Source organism: Carlito syrichta, unplaced genomic scaffold, assembly GCF_000164805.1.
Source record: "Carlito syrichta isolate Samal-C Ts95f unplaced genomic scaffold, Tarsius_syrichta-2.0.1 Scaffold303950, whole genome shotgun sequence".
Taxonomy (NCBI): domain Eukaryota; kingdom Metazoa; phylum Chordata; class Mammalia; order Primates; family Tarsiidae; genus Carlito; species Carlito syrichta.
Window position 1 is genome coordinate 311,922 of NW_007248046.1, and position 15,219 is coordinate 327,140.

Here is a 15,219-nt window from a genome sequence, read left to right on the forward strand (position 1 = left end):
GTGGGCCAGCCACCATGTCGAAGGAGGTGGGAGGGGACAATAAATCCAGGCAAGGTCTTTGCAACTTCTCCCTGGGCCATGGCTTTTGATGAATGAGATGCCAGGCAGCTTCTTCCAAGCACTTGGAATAGCAAAAGGCAAAACCCAGCAGAGGCAATGACTCCTCATTCCTAAGGAACTGTGGGGAGGAAGACCTGCCTTCAGCCAGAGTTCCCTGGCAACTAAGTATCTTGTAACCTGGTCTGACAACCCTCATAAACTGCGGTGGCGGTCTAAGAGGACACGCTACAGTCTGGAACAATGGCATAAATATATTAATGACATAAAATATATGTATACGTATATAAAATATGTATTACTATATATAAAATATAGTCATCACTTGATTGTATTAGGTAAGACCACATGACACTTGTACCTAGAGAATTTCCTCTGTCTTTGTCAAGCAAAGAGCAGACTTCAAAAGGACCAGTCGGTAATGGTGTACAGCATTTGAGAGGCCACGCCTGGCCGGATTCTTGTTATAGAAGCATGGAGAGTGTGAATTTCAAACTCGAGATTAATTGAGGAGACGTGGAAAGGTTCGGTCACAACAGAGATGAAAGGATTAAAGAATCCAGCCCAGGAAGAAGAAAATTGCAAATTGAGCCAGTATCTGTCTTCAAATTTATAAGGATCCTTTGCAGAGAATATGGAACTGCTGTTATTTATTTATTTGTTATTTATTGTTTGGCGTCAGGGTCTCACTCCATTGGCCCGGCCGGAGCACAGTGGCATGCTCACGGCCACTCGAGCGTCGACCTGACCTGCTGGGCTCCGGCGATCCTTCCGCCTCAGCCTTCCAAAGAGTCGGAACTACAGGCGCACACTATCACACCCGGCTAATTTTTTTGATTTATTGTAGAGACAAGGTCTCATCATGTTGCCCGGGCAGGTCTCGAACCTGCGGGCTCAGGCAACAATTCTCTCGCCTCAGGAACTGCTGTTTTTTACTATCTTGTCTTTGAAGTCCCCAGGACCATCCTTCAATCTCCTTTGTCATCTGGCAAAACTTATTTTAAGGCAGGCACTTCCCCAGCCCTTCTGGAAGAGCCAGCTCTCTGTGTTCTCTTCCTCCATGGTGCTGAAACTTGTTGACGCCATCGCTGCACCGCCTTGGCCCCAGTCGTACTTTTGAGCCCTGCTTCCCTGAAAGCCTGCCATTTTTCATCAAGGTAGCATCGCCTTACTCGTGTCTGTCTTGGTTTGGCACAGAGTGGAGTTTTCAGCAAACCGCACCTTCTCGGACAGTCTTTGTACAGCCCCAGTTTTGAAGGCGTCTGTGTCTCTACTAACATTTCGCTTGGACTTTTCTTGCTGCGTTTGCCAGTCGCTGTTACTGTAGACCTACCTGAGTTTATGTGTGGGCCTCTCGAGGGCGGGGGTCAAGTCCGATCGTGTCTTCCCGAATGTCTCCCGCTCAATAGCTGGTCCTTAGTGAACGCTCAAACACATTTTTTGCCTCGCACTGCAGGAAATATCGACTTAAGCTTCCACATGAAGACTTGTTATTTGAGTGAGAAATGGCCTATTGTGCTGGCTGTTAAGCAATTGTGCTGGATGTCAGAATACGATGTCTAATTTATTTCCTGATGGTTCTATAGTGAAAAATGGAGTAAGTTGACATCTTTGAAGAGGGAGGGACAGATGTCATGACCTTACAACGTCGCTTATTTTCCATTCAAAACTTAACAGATTTTCTGTACTTTCAAAATTATCTCTGCACTCTACCTTAATCATTCAAGTATGCTAATCTTAACATGCATATGAAGTTCCATAAAGAATAGAAATTCAGAAATGCCAAAGGCTATTACAACCACAGTGTACCGGGCCACAGCAGACCCCGGTGCATTCAAGATCAGCATCATACAAGATGCAAAGGACTGAATTGCTGACAGTGGAAGTTCAGGCGCATTGGAGAAAAAAGATGGATTCACTGATGATATTTGATTGGGCTTTTAAATCATACCATGAAGGTTAAGTGTCTACTCTTATGCTGGGCTGGTGGGAAGGAAACCTGTTGTGTCCTTTCCTTACATGACTGAAAGTCATTTCTTCAGAAAAAGAGACTCATGATTAAGCTATAAAAATGTGGAGCCATCTATGGATGGCTTTCCTGCATCCTTCCTTGCTTGATATTCTTACTCACACTGAATCACTCACCAACCTGACTAGATGGTTGCATGGTGGACTCTGCTCCTCTATACGAATGAATTCAAGATTTTACTCTTTTCTTCACTCAAATGTTAGATATAATGCTATAGCAGGGCTGCTTTTTCTTACTGGAGAAACATGAAATACAGGTTCTATGTCTTTGGGGCCAGCAGAGAATTGATTTCTAATGAGGTAAGCAGTTCACTTGAAGTTAAAAAAAAAGTGAAACCTCCCTTTAGTTACTCTTTCTGAAAACCTTACTGAATCACTGTGGTTAAAGTGTTTTACTTTATTTTGTAGCTCTCATAAACGTATCCCCTTCTCTTCCTCCAAGTCCCATTTGGCACATGCTCTTTAAGATACTGTATGCATTGTCAGTGATGGGAGGTGATATCTGATATTTCTGCAGGGGAGAAACTGCATTGACTTTTTTGTTAGTCCTTTCAAGTGGAAGTTTAAGAAATTTCAGTACTTGGGAATTAAATCAACCCTAAGCTAGATATTCCTTGAGGCCCGTTTTAAGGATCGCATTTTTGTTTTTGCATATAGTGTAGTCTGAATTAGTTAGCTGGCAGATCAGATATTACAAAAATGGATTCATTTTGGAGTTTCACTGTGAGCTTTTTAGTCTGCAGTTGGTCCTGTGTATTAATCGATCCAAGTTCCATGGTTTTACTTAAAAAAAAAAGGATTGTGCTTCTTCAGATTTATGCTTCCTTGTAACTCAGATGCCCTTCTGTGATATGCCTCACATGAAGTAAGGTTCCTCTAAAAAGAGCATGGTGCTGCTGATCCTTGGTTATTCTATATCTTCTAGAATAACCAGTACACTTCCAAGAAGATATGCTTCTCTGCAGGTCAAATGCCTCACTGAGGATTTGACTGACTTCAAGTTCATGCACTTTTCTTGTGAAATTGCATTTGTTGAAGTAGAATTAATTGAAGCGCAGTTACGTGTCAAGAAGGATAGGAAGGGAAATTAAAATGCAAGCTTCAAGAGGGCATGGGCCATTTGCTCATCGTTATTTTCCAAGTGTCTAGCATAGCTAGAGACAGACTTAGGGAGTTCATAAGTACTCATCACATGAGTGAAGATCTGTGGCTTTCATGTTCATGACGCCATCCTTAACGTAGGAGACGTCCTTTACTGCTCTAGAACACAGTGGCTAATGTTGCAGTTGTATTCCAAGTTCTTCTACTCCTGGCGTGCAGGCTGAAATAAACAAACACAAGAAGGGGATTTTATTCCAAAGGCCAGCAGATGGGAAAGTGGCCAGGCTCCTGCCTCAAATAAACCGTCTCTAAATTTTAGGCTCAGGATAGGGGATTTTAAGGGGAACAAATGGAATGGGGAGGATCTGGGAGTGGTTCAGGGAGCTGATCTTGCTTCGATGGTTGTCTCCACATGTCCTCCACCCGAAGGGCTGGCTAGATCTTAATTGCGAGCAGGAGAGAATTCTGCCCTGGGGTCTCTAGCCTTACAGGATCAGTCTCTGACATCTCTCAAGCAGGTACGTGATGAGATTAAAAAGGAAAAATACACCTTTAAACTGTAGGCTAAGAGAGAAAAACGCTTAAAGCTATTTCTCAAAAGCTGAAATAGAACTTCTCGGTTACAGTTAGGAACAAGAGTTTTGGCATCAAGTAGGCCTGGATTAACGACTGACTTTGGTTAAGTTACGAGATATTCCTCTAGACGTCAATCTCTTCATCTAAAAATGTGAAAAATGGGATGCTGAATGTAAAGTGCTTTGAAGTATTTGGCACATGACATGCTCGTGATCAAGGGGCTTTATTATGAGTAGCAGATTGTATAGGATGCTTGTGAGTATTTATGCATGCAAAAATCTACCTCCATGAAATAAAAAGCATCTACGAGTCAGAGCTTTTTTCCATTCTTTTTACTCTCGCTTGCTCTGTTAGAGAAAAAAGAGCAGTCCCTGACTAAGCCTGAGCTATATTTTATTCTTGAATTAACACCTCTCTGTGTATGTCTGGAGTGCTGAGTAGGGTCTGTCTTGTCAGGGGATTATATGTACTGTGTGAGAAACTGTGGTACTTCCCAGAAAAGGCAGCCATCACAGAAGAGAAATTTGAGGCATATTGTCAAAAGCAAAAGGTCATGCTGAGTGAGGTTTTCCAACTGGTCAGCCGGCTCCCAGAGCGAGTGCTAGGGTAAAGCCCTTCAAGAAGAGTGAGGAAATACTGCTAGAAGCTGAAAGGAAATAATGAAAACACCATTTCACCAAAATTTCAATCAGTCTTTGAAGACACAAGACATCACCAGCATCGTGGGTTCTGGCAGTGATGAGGAGACAAGGGTAGGATTCGGAGAAATAGCACTTACCAGGAGGACGTGGGACACCAGGCCGGCCCAAGTCAGCAACCTCACTGGTGAGCCTCACCACTCCTGTTTGTGTATTACCGAAGGGATCGATGACCTAAGTGCCATCGTGACAGTGAGATGGCACCGCGAATGAAGGAAATGTTGGTTTCCGGCCACATGGTAGCCAGGAACATTAAACATTAGTTCAGACGTACAGGAAGGGCACCTAACTACCTCCTAAACATATTTGTAAGAAATGTCAGGGAAAACTCAAGTTCTCACATCATTGTAAGTAAATTCAGATAAGCTAGCATTTTGTGATTGTTAGTTTGGCTTTTTTTTTTTTTGCTTGTAGACTGTGTAGTATGGCCAACTTTGAGAGGGAAGTAAGTCAAAGTGAATTCTGGTTAAAAAAAAAACACTTAGATGATCTTGACTTGATAGCAATTCAGCATTTTATACACTTCTGTGTATCCAAAGAACGTGCTTGACTATCATTCCTGAACCCAAATAGTTTTGGAAGAAGAAAAGATTACTACTTCAGGATTTTTCTCTTAATTTCTAGTTCTGTTTTGTGGAACAAATCAGAAGTTTCCTACTGAGAGTTCTTTAAGAAGAATCTGATTGCCATGATCCCTCGTCTTGAAGGGGGGAAGGGAATTATAAATCGCCTATAATTAGCGTTGCTCTATATCCTCTTTGGATCATCTTTGTCAGACAATGCTGATGAAGAGCAAGTGGATTAAAATGTGTCGGTCCTACAAGAAGTGGAAAAATGTGACGCTATGCTATACTTGGTTCATCTTCCTCAAAGTTTGAAAAGAGTATGCTTGCTATGATTAATGATGAATTTCATAGAGCTACAAGTCTTACACTGACTTAATTCAATAGCTCAACCAGTCTATTTGATCAAAAAGAAAGTCTGTAAGTCTTCATCCTACCAGAACCGAGTGCTTCTTCATATAAGCTTACTGGAGGATTACTGGTTTGCTTTAGTATTTTGCAAGCATAGCAGTCACAGATCCTGATACACACATATACTTGATGAACATAATTCCAGTTATTCCCCTATGCATAAATACACATGAAATACATTTTATAAGACATAGTAGCTTCCAAAAGATGACTCTAAAATTTATATGTATGTTTAATACTAGTGTCACAAGTGTGTAAACATATATATTTCAGTTTTATGAAATGCTCATTGACTTAATAGATAAAAGATGAGATTAGTTTATAAATTAGGGGCTTAGGGGTTTGAATGCAAACAAAAGAAACTGACTATGGCTAACAGATTAAGATATAAAGTAGGTCAAATAATTGACATAAGATCTTGGCATTACCCCGTGATCTTCTTGAAAAGGGGCATGGATAAAGGCAAGGCGTCCAGGCAAAGACCTGGGACCATTCTATTCAAGTCTGCTTTGGTCCTTGATTCTGGGGTGCAGGGGCCCAGCCCCTGCAAGTTTTGGGGAGATTTAGGAGGTCCCTTGGAAGGTGTGGCAGCGTCGGCGATTATTTTGGAGAAAGAAAGAGAAAGAAAGAGAAGGAGGAAGAAAGAAAGAGACTGGACTCTGTCTAGCGCGGAAGCCGATTTTGTAGGAGGGATAGATATTAAAAGAAGGAAAGAAAGAAAGTGGACAACTGTTTAGTGAATTGAGCAGAAGTCATTTTATTGGAAGTTACACTGGGTATTTATTTCCAGATTTTACACAGACAGTCTCACAAGTCTTCCACGTGAGCACAAAGCCAGGTGCAGGAGGGGCATCCCCCACCTACCAGATGTTTTCTCAGGCACGAGGAGGGACAAACCCCAAGATTGTCTTATTGTTCCCTTCGCTGTTAATGTTCCTCAAAAGCAGTGCAACAATCTCTACTGGCATCTTGATGTTCTGATAATCAATAACTTCTACAGCTCATGCGCACACAACACCTGTGATGACTAACTTAAATCTTATTACCTTTCTATTCTATGCTAATACTGCTTACACAATGCTATGGAAGCTTAAACCAACTCCTAAAGAATGTGACCCAGTCCAAAGATCACGCTGGGCTCTACAGGATGTGGCCCAGTCCAAGGTTCACGGTGGGTCATTTTTTGGAACAATGCGTCACAATCTCTTAACAAAATGGCTATTCTAAAGTCCCATATATCTATCCTAATTTTTATGAAAGTTTTTAATTCCTAATCCTAATATATAAAGCTGATCATCAGCAACAAAGCTTTTAAAAATAAAACCCAAATAGAAACTGTAAATGAACTTAGGCCAAAACCACAATAGTAGAAAATGGAGACAATGAAATTCCTAAAATTAACTGTATTCAAAATATTGTGATTGGTCATGCTTGAACTAACATGATTCCCTGACGTTAGCATGACCTATTCTACAATACTTCCTATGAATAAAATAAATTAAATTTCTATAATAGGTAGAAAAACCCTACACTAACTGTAGCTAAAGCCAGCCTAAAAGAATGCAGCCCAGTCCAAAGTACGCGCTGGGCTCTCAGGAATGTGGCCCAGCCCAAGGTTTGTGCTGGGCCATTTCTGGTAACTAGATAATCATTGATACCATCTAAAGCTGAAAACAGCTCTCCATAAGTATATACTCATTCTACAAATATACTTTTAAATCTTATAAAGAAGCTTGTACTGTATAAAGGGCTCCCAAATGTGACCTGAATTGAATTCTATCTAATACCTAAGCCGAAACCGCAGTTTATGGGAAACAGGAACAATGAGTTTCTAGAGTGAGCCATGCCTGTCACCGTCACAGAGCCTTCGGCTTAGATCAGCAGAGTTCCTTTGGGTTACTTGCGCCACATGGTAAAAGGTGGAGGAAAATGGGGTCAACGGCTCCCGAACACATCCTAGTGGTCTCGAGGTCCACGGCTCTCCCTGATCCCTAATGCTCAGTGGGCCAGCCCTCAACACTGGGGTCTCCAAAACTCCCATCAATCGTGACATCAAGCTTGAATTCCAGAGTTGAGCAGCCGAAGTCAGGTTCAGATATGGCTCCTTAGATACGGCTCCTTTTGACTCAGAGAAATATGAACCAAAAAGGCAAGTCAGTTGCCCCCCATACACCCAAGATACAGCTGCGAGGTAGGGACAAGTTAGCTGGAAACAACATTCCCTTCAAAAAGAGGAAGAATGGAGGCACATTGCGGTCACTGCTTCGTAGTCCTTGCAAAACCCAGCTGGGAACAGGTTGCAGGTCCTTTGATCCTGGGCGTCGAGAGCGCGGCTCCATCAGTTCTTCTCCTGGGAGCGTCTCCATCGCTTCTGAGGAGTGGCCCCGCAGGCCACACTTGACCCTGTCGTCCTTCCTTGTCCCTTACCTCTGTGGCTACTTCTGAAGAAACGGCTCGTTTTTGCCAGCTGATTTGTTTTTTGGACATGATTCCTTCTTATAAAAGCTGAAGGTCAAGACCTTTTTACAATTTGAGCAATTCTAGTCCCTTTCAGTCCAGGTTGAGGCTATTTTCACATGCATACGTCCTAGAAAACTTTGTGCTCTTCCTATGAATTGAATCAAAGTCCACTTCTTCAGACAAAAAAAGGTCTTTCCCCCTAGACTTATTGCTACTTTGGGATGGCTTCCGTGGAAGCATGGTCTCAAGATTCCTGATGCCTAGGTTAGAATACCTATTAGGAACCTCTTTACTTCTTTCTGACATTTTAACCCTTGTTTAATCTTCGTCCTCAGGCTGGGGACACTGGCGGTGAGACGGAGTTTTTCAACTCATCAAGTTATGGCCCATGATATTCCTACCCAATTCTGCTTCACATCGGTTATTTCTTTATATCATCCGTTTCCTCTCTGTGTCATAGCACACGCAACTAGACCACTTATATCATTTTGCCTGGCAATTTCTTCAGTCACATCCAAAAGTTCATTAGATGCATTTTCCATCTTCCGAATAAGCCAGAAAACTCTTCTGTCACTTGTTTACTACTCCATAATAAAAGTCACCGTATTGCCACCCTCCAGAATCATTTTCTCACAATATTTATAACTTTTCCCAACAGCTTTCTCTCTATTTTCCATCCTCTGCTTCTTACCCAACCTCCAAAACAATGGCATGTCTTATGTCTTGTGAAGACAGCATTCCCTCCTAGGCTTCAACTCATATATCCTTTAGATATTGCTGTATGATAAACTCTCCCAAGGTAGTACTCAAAGTCTTAGCACTTTATTATTGTTCACAAGTCTGTGAGCCTCCTTGGCAATTTTGATCTTGGCTGGGCTTGTACACGTGAATGACTTCCTGAAATAGATGCCCAGGGGCCGTTCGCTTCTGACAGACGAGGGTGGCATTACCTAGCAGACTTGACTAGAGTTCTCGTGGTGCTGGGCAGAGCTCCAAGCCGAGACAGTAGAAGTGTGCAAGGTCATTGGAGGTCCAGGCTGGGAAGGGGCACACAGCCACTTTTCCCCTCTCTGTTGGCCAAAGCAAATCAGGAGGCCAGCCTAGACTTCAAGGTGGGGAAATAGATTTTACTATTTTCAAACTTCAAAGCAATGCTGCTAAGCAAAAAGTATGACATTTTGCTGTACTTTGCTCCTCCTTCCCAAAGGAAAGGGTGGAGAATTGGGTCATTTTTGAGATCAATTCTGGCTTTGGGGGTTTTGTAGAGTCAATTCTGTAAGTTATTGGCCAAGTCTGGGCTCCTCCCATTTTCTTTTCTTTCTTTTTCTTTTTTCTTTTTGAGTTAGAATCTCACTCAGTTGCCCAGGCTGGAGTGCAGTGGCAGGCTCACAGCCACCCACTGCAGCCTCTACTGCTGAGCTCAGGTGACCCTTCCATCTCAGCTTTCCAAGGAGCTGGAACTACAGGCACGCACCACCATGCCTGGCTAATTTTTTGATTTTTATTGTTTAGACGAGGTCTCACCAAGTTGCCCAGGCTGGTCTTGAATTCGTGGGCTCAGGCAATCCTCTCACCTTGGCCTCCCAAAGTGCTGGGATTATAGGTGTGAGCCACCAAGCCTGGCCTCTCCCATTTTCTCTTGCAGGGAGCACATCAGTGCTCAAGGTGGACATTCTTCTAGTGTGGCTGCATATGGCTCCGTTGCCTGCTGTTGACAAGGGTGGAGAACTCTTAAAATACTCTGGAGTTTATCTCCATTGTTGTACCCAGTAACTCAGATCCTTGGAACTGGGGCACCTTTGAAGCAATGTCCAATGCTTTGCTAACCCTATAGCTGACTCCAAAAATTACCTGCCCAGCAAACTTAACTCAAGATGTGGTTAGGCGTCATGCTTTCAGGTGTTTTGGGGGAATGTGGGCCAAGGTTCACTGAATTACTGTTTTCGTGGTAACAGTAATTCCCCCCTTACCCATATTTCCACTTTTCAGTTACCTGTGGTCAACCACAAAAAATAGGTGCACCACAGTAAGATATTTCAAAAGACCACATTTGCATAATTTTTATTACAGTATATTATTATAATTGTCCTAATTGATTATTAGTTATTGTTGTTAATCTCTTATTGTGCCTAATTTATAAATTAAGCTTTATCATAAGTATATATGTATAAGAAAAATACCATACATATGGGAAAAAAATAATATACAAGGGCGCGGTCCAAAAATCCCCCAAATTAATTTATTTAAAAAGTGTATTTCTTCTTATATGTTTAAATTTCAGTCACCTTCAAAGCACTCTGTGTTTGATGCAATACACCTATGTTTTGTTTTTTTGTTTTGAGTGGAGTCTCACTCTGTTGCCCAGGCTGGAGTGCAGTGACACGCTCACGGCCACCGCAGCCTTAACCTGCCGGGCTCCGGCGATCCTTCCGCCTCAGCCTTTCAAGTAGCTGGAACTACAGGCAAGCACCACCACAGCCGGCTAATTTTTTGATTTATGGTAGAGATGAGATCTCGTCAAGTTGCTCAGGCAATCCTCTCACCTCTGCCTCCCAAAGTGCTGGGGTTACGAGCACAAACCACGGAGTCCAGCCGCAGTACACCTATTGAGATGCTTTCCCGCTGTTCAAAACAGTTTTTGAACGTGTCAATCTTAATGCCTTAAGTGCTTCTTCTGCTTTTTGTTTCACCTCTTCCACAGCAGCAAGAAATGTCCCTTTGAGGACTTTTTTTCACCCAGGGAAACCGAAAACAGTTGCTTGGGTGAGATCAGGTGAATAAAAAGTGTAGGGCATGAGTGTCATGCTGTCTTCGGTCAAAAACTGCTGAAGACGCAGCAAGATGTGGGCAGGTGCGCTTGTAGATCATCCAGCATGAGATGGGCAACATGTTGAAAGCATCCCTCACCTGCCCCCCGCTTCACGGAAGCCGAATGCAGCCGCGCATAACAACGCTAGCTGGTATTCTGATGCTGATGGGCTCCTAGAACACTCACCTAATGGGGGAAGCCCCTCCAAAAGATAGTTCCAGTTTTTGGGGGTTCCTCTTCATATATTGGGTTTGGCACGATACACAGTTTCAGGCACATATTGGGTGTCTTGGAATGTATCCCTCCTGGAGGGCGGGCACTGTATTGCACTTTCTCACGTTACCTAGGATTTCTTTCCTTTGCTCCTCCTGGTCACCTTCCTTGTTCCTTTTTCCTCAGCTCTCCATGCAACCTGTGTTCAAGGCAAAGGGTTATGTAGAACAAGAAAGAAGTCAAATTCTTAACATCTGAACTTCTAAGAAGTTTGTATGCCATCAAAAGCCAGGATCCCACATAAACAACAGGTGTATTCTGAAGACTTAACCAGATGGCTTTGCCTGGGGGAAATAAAGAGAGTCAGCTGACTGAGGGAAGGAGGGAAGTTGAGAAGCAAGGGGAAGACAATTGGTTGCTTGTGGGTCCCTGGAGGAGGGATTTGTGCTTGGCTAATCCCTGGGGTGGACGTCTTTTGTGTTAGGGAAACCATAGCAATCTAAAAAAAGGTGGGGGCTCTGTAAGAAGAGCATGCCATCCTTCCAGGTGGTAATCAGGAGGAACTACAGGTCTCCCCAGGAAGCCCTGGGTGTAGCACGGAGCCAGGGTCTGAGCTGGCCCTCGTTGAGAGGGATGTTTAAACAGACAGGGCCTCCCTCGCACTGCAGGGTGGGAACAAGAGCCACGGGTGCCTGAAGCTTCCCAGTGATGGCCAAAAGGACGGGCAGACTTGTGGTGCTGGTTGCGCTCAGCACAGAATATGCGGGCCAGGAGAAACGAGGCCTTGTGGGGCCACAGACGGCCATGACAGATTGAGTTGCACATCAGCCAAGATCCCGTGGCCTGATAGGGACTGTGGTGTTCTCTCTTGTGAAACTGAGACAGCAACCCCTCTGTCTGAACTCTCTCCAGGAGATTCTGAATTGACTGTTTACTCAAATTAGACTGAGTAAATCCAGAAAAGACAGAGTTGACGTTGAACTGGCAAGATCAATGTTTCTGTGATCAGTAAAAATGAGTTTGAGAGTTAAGTTCACTTACGGAAATACTATAGTCTATTGATTCAAAGACACACAGTTGTTCACATCTTAACATATCTGAAACTGAGATGCCGTTCGCAACCCGTGGCATATTACAATTTAGTTGGCTGTGATTTTTCTTTCTTAATAGTGTGTAAAACAACGGCGCATCTTACAAATGATGGTGCCTTAAATTCAGTGGAATACATTATAATGAAATTTATATCTTTGCATACTTGGAATTTGTATGAAAATGCTAGTAACTCAAGACCTTCAGTTCAGCTCTTCTTGGCATTCCTAAGTCTTCCTATATTCACAACGTCAACTTTGCTTATAGTCCCGCAAGCCTAGGGAATGACAGGTTCAAGTTGTGGTGGCATCTAAGATGGGAGGAACTGGTAGCTGCTGCTTGGAGTTGAGCTGAGTGCCACTTAGGGCTGGGGTGGCAATGGCAGGGGAGCCACAGGTCCACTTAAAAACTCTTGCGGGCATTTTTGCATTTTTCATAGTGTATTAAGAGGTCCTCAGAGTCACTAGCACCTGCAGGACTTCCCACATTGGTGACAAATGGCAGGGCACCGTTCTTGAAGGGACTTTCTGGAGCCTCTCCGTCACCATCATGAAGAGACCCTCAAACAACCCCATGGAGTGTCCATGAAAGCGTCCTGTGGAGCACAGGAGTGGAGGAAAGCCTTCTTAGCTTTCCCCCATATGCCATCTGTAAAGACAGGTCCCTACGAGCCTGAATAACTTGACTTCCTATCTCATTCTCTGGTATGCATGGACAGGCACAGTCTACTTCCGTGACAGTTCCTTAGTGAGTTAAATACACAATCACATTTTTTTCCCTGGCATTTTCCCAACATAAAAATGTTTGAACTTGGCATCCAGTGTAATGGTCTCAATATGGGCAGTGCCAGATTAGTGTTGACTTGGGTTCTCCTTCTAACTCGATCATTTTATTCTGGCAATTTTCCCCCCTTCTCCAGAAATAGCCTATTTTTCTAAAAACATTCTGTATTTGAGGGTGCAGAGGTACAGGTAATTCTCAGTGAGTCCACTTTCACATACCCTCTGCATGAAATTGCCTTTAGGGATTCACCCCATAAGCCCATTCAGTATTACAAATCTCAGCTTTCCAGGTCTACACCTCACTCTCCCAGAGTGACCATGGTGCTTTGTTGATACCTGTCTCCACGACATTATCCTGCCATTGAAAAGGCATTCCCATCACCATGACTGCCCAAGCTTAATCTAGCTCCACGTCTTGGTGCCACCTTCTAATAGTGTAGCTTCCATAGTGGAGTGTCCGTGGATCTGTTTTATGCTGTGACTTTATCTAGGCCTGGCCAGATACTGCCTACAGCTCAAGAATCCCAGATTCCCAGATATGGGGTTCTCAAAATGTAAACCCTTGACTATTCCCATGCCACCTCAAAGAGAATGCAGGTATATCCATTACTAGAAAAGGAAAAGTATACTCTTAGGTCATTGTGAGCACACTGGAAGCCAGCGGCTGATGCAAGCCATCACTTTTCCATCGAGTCATCTTTAAATTTAGAGATTCTACCTCAGATGAATGCCAAGATCCCTTTCTGCGAGAGGGCTGACACCAGGCTCTTGAAGTCTTCAGGGCTCCTCCCAGTGCCACTCTGGAAAGCTAATAGCAGACAGTCTTCCCATGGAGAGCTGGAAGAAGCTTTAGTCCTTTCAGAGTTTCCAAAGTGGAGAATATGCAAATTAAACGTCTTTCTTTGGGCAATATTGACAGTCTCCCCACACAATCCAATGGATTCTTAGACTAACAGTAGCTCTATATTTTCCACGTTTTACCAAAGTGCTCTCCAATTACCTGGAACAGAGATGAGATGGATGTGTTCAGAAGATGGTGATGAGTAAAGGAAATTCTATTCTAGACAAGTCATTTTAATTTTCTTTATGATAAACATAGTCCTACCATATCCTTTCCCCCCTTTTCTCAGAAAAAAGCTCCCAAGTCTTATACATTACCTTTGCTCTGAAACATGTACTTTTATTTCATTGATGTCTCCAAAGTAAATACACTCGATTAGGTTGTTGGGATTATATTATAAATTATTCAGGCTATAGAAAATTAGCCATGGCAGTTTCTTGTTACAAGGGCACCCAAAATAACACATTGTAAAACATTGCTGTTTTTCCTCATAGCTGAATTTTACATAAAAATACTTTGATCTGGACCTCTTAAAAGAGAGTTAGCTACTGAGAAACCTATAGGACCTAGTTCTTATAAAACTGCCTCATCTATGAAGTGTGGTCCCGTAAATATAGACTTCAAGGACAATATATTTTTTTTTTTTTGCCAGGACCAAGAGATTTATTAAAGCTGTTACAGAGGGGATCTGTAATGGGAAAAAAGAAAAAAGAGAGAGTAAGAGAGAGAGAGGAAGTGGGAGAGAGGTGGGGAGAGAGCTGCAGAGAGGGAGAGAGCGACAGAGAGAGAAAGAGAGACTGAGCAAGGATAATAGTATAGTAACATTTAAAGGCCACATAAGAGCAAACAAAATAAGATTTTTCTCAAATAAGTTGGAGGAAAAAATTCTGGGATGCATCTTGCTGGTAATAGGGGATGCTGTGGTATTTCTAAGAAATCTGGCAATGTGTATTAAAATCTTTCAGTGTATTCATAGCTCTTGACACAGTAATTTTTACTGATTCTAAGGATAATTTATCCTGAGGAAATCATTAAAGGCACACACAAAATTTTATGTACATGGATGCTTCTCACTATTATTTACACTAGCAAAGTTCTGGAAACAACATATATGTTTGAGAAGAGGTGTGGTGAATTGGGAATGGTCACAAATTCTTAGCATCTCCCATGGAGAAGTGGAATCCATTTCTTTACCCCTTGAATCGGAACTGACCTTTTGACCTAACTTGACCAATAGAATGAGGCAAGAATGACCCTGAGTTCCAAGGATAGGCCTTACGAATCCTTTCAGCTTCTGCTCAGAACCCTGCTATCCTGTGAACAAGCCTGGGCCAGCCTCCTTGAGGGTAAAGGACTGCAGGGCCGGTGAAGCCAGCCATGGGCTGGTGTGGGAGTGAGCCCAGCTAACATTGCATGGAGCCATGGAGACATTCCAGCTGAACTCAGCCCAGATTGGTGATCCACAGAATTGTGTGCAAATAAATAGCGACCATTTTTTTTTTTTTTTTTTTTTGAGTTGGAGTCTCACTCTGTCACCCAGACCGGAGTGCAATGGCCGCTCCAGGCCCCCGCAGCCTCGACCTGCTGGGCT